Genomic DNA, 2,083 nt, shown 5'->3' with positions numbered 1-2,083 from the left:
AGGAACCAAATTATATAAATATCGAGAGTTTGTTGAATTTGGTGTGTGTATGTCCTCTGCCTTGCCTGGCACTGGACATCACACCCACTTGCAAGTGTAAAAATAAAGGACACTACTGATTCAGATTTTGTCTCGGACTGCAATTATTGAAGTGTGTGAGCTTTGTTTCTCACAATTGGGGGCTCGTCCGGGATTTTCTTCCATCGCCGGGGGGTGTGGCTGGCCTTGGACACTGGGAAGACGCGTCCCGTTCCCCATTGAGGAGCGGTCTCGTGTCCTGGTTTGGTCTGCTCCCTTGGGCGATTGGTACGGATCCCACAAGAGAGACATCTGAATCAGACAGTGATAGGAGCTCGATAGAACATATGGTGACAAGGGGCCAGGCAACTCTGTGCACAGACCAAGGTAAGAAACCTGACTTTTAAGTATTGCCTTGGTGGCCGGGAAAAGGGGTATTTACTCGCTGAGGGACTAGCGAGGGCCCCGGGAAATGGGGGGTAGGCAGAGTAGCTGTCACAGAGTAAAGGAAGAAGAAAAAGTCCCTAGTAACATTCCTCCGTTGGGGAGGATGTTGCGGGAATGGACAAGTAATACTTGTAGAAGGGCAAAAGATAAAAAGAAAATGATTAATTATTGTTGTTTAGTATGGACCAAAGAACCAATCCTTCGTCCGGCTGTCTTCTGGCCAAAGTATGGTTCGGACGAGGATTGGGTCTGTCAGTATTTAGATTTGTATGTGAATAAAAAACAACCTTTTAGCCAAGAGGAGGCGGACTATGCATCCTGTTGGAAGGGCAGTTTGGGAATGATAGTAGTAAAGACAAAGGATTCCCCCTCTGCCCCACCTAGTCCCTGGGATCCTCTTGGCTGTTTGTGTCCCCCGTACCATAAAATCAGGTTAGGTGAACATGGGGAAGGAGGAGAGACAGACAGACAGGGACAGGGAACAGATGACCCACAAGAGGAGGACGAAGGGGCGGTGGACGGGGATGTTGTTGTTCCTGACCCTCAATCCTCAGCAAAAGAAAGGGAAGCTACAGTAGATGTAGAGGAGGCCTCCGGAGGATCTAAATCAAAGCCTAAGGGGGGATAAACAAAAGAAAAAAGGGGAAGAACGTAACGACTTATCCCCTTCGGGAGGTAAGATAGGGCATTTTAAGCGGGAGTGTCCTGATCTACAAAGGGAAGAAAGGGCAATTCCGCTTATGAATTTTGATGAAGAATTAAGGGTTCCTGCCCTTGGGGGCCCACCAGGAACCCTTGATAAACCTGAAGGTGGGACCCTATAGGGGGCAGCACGGTCATCGCTGAATTTTAAACCAAAGAAAGTAGAAATGTCGAAGACATGGTCAATTACTGTTTCGGGGGTAAAAGGGGAAGGATTTACTGTTCCAGTAATTGAACCTATGATGATAGAAGGTCCTAAGGATAGGGTCATAGGGGAACTGCTGTATATCCCTGATATAGGAAGTAACTTACTAGGGAGAGACTTAATTATCCTCTTAGGACTGGAGATTGGAATTCAGGAAAAAGAATTAGTTGTACAAATGGCAATGTTGACAGAGGATGTGGAGAAAGAGATAGACCCTATTGTATGGGCTAGAGAAGGGAATTGTGGAAAAATACAGAACCCTCCCCTTCTAATAAATTTAAAACGGAAAGCGACAATATCCTATTTCCACAGAAGGTAAACGAGGACTGCAGCCAGTAATTGAGGGACTGATTAGAGATGGACTGTTGGAGATGGACTGTATGTCTCCTTATAATACCCCAATTCTACCAGTACGGAAATCCAATGGAACTTATCGATTGGTGCAGGATTTGAGAACATTAAATCGAATATTACAGATCAGGCACCCAGTGGTGCTAAACCCCTATACGTTGTTAAGTAAGATCCCTCGTGACCACAAATGGTTTAGTGTGATAGATTTAAAAGATGCCTTTTGGGCTTGTCCCTTGGCGGAGGAAAGTAGGAATTTGTTTGCCTTTGTATGGGAAGACCCTAAGACAGGACGGAAACAGCAATACCGGTGGACTGTGCTCCCCCAGGGGTTTACGGAATCCCCGAATTTATTTGGACAGA

Source organism: Chiloscyllium plagiosum, chromosome 48 (genome assembly GCF_004010195.1).
Source record: "Chiloscyllium plagiosum isolate BGI_BamShark_2017 chromosome 48, ASM401019v2, whole genome shotgun sequence".
In the NCBI taxonomy this organism is placed as follows: Eukaryota; Metazoa; Chordata; class Chondrichthyes; order Orectolobiformes; family Hemiscylliidae; genus Chiloscyllium; species Chiloscyllium plagiosum.
Note: the sequence above shows the minus strand (reverse complement) of the source record.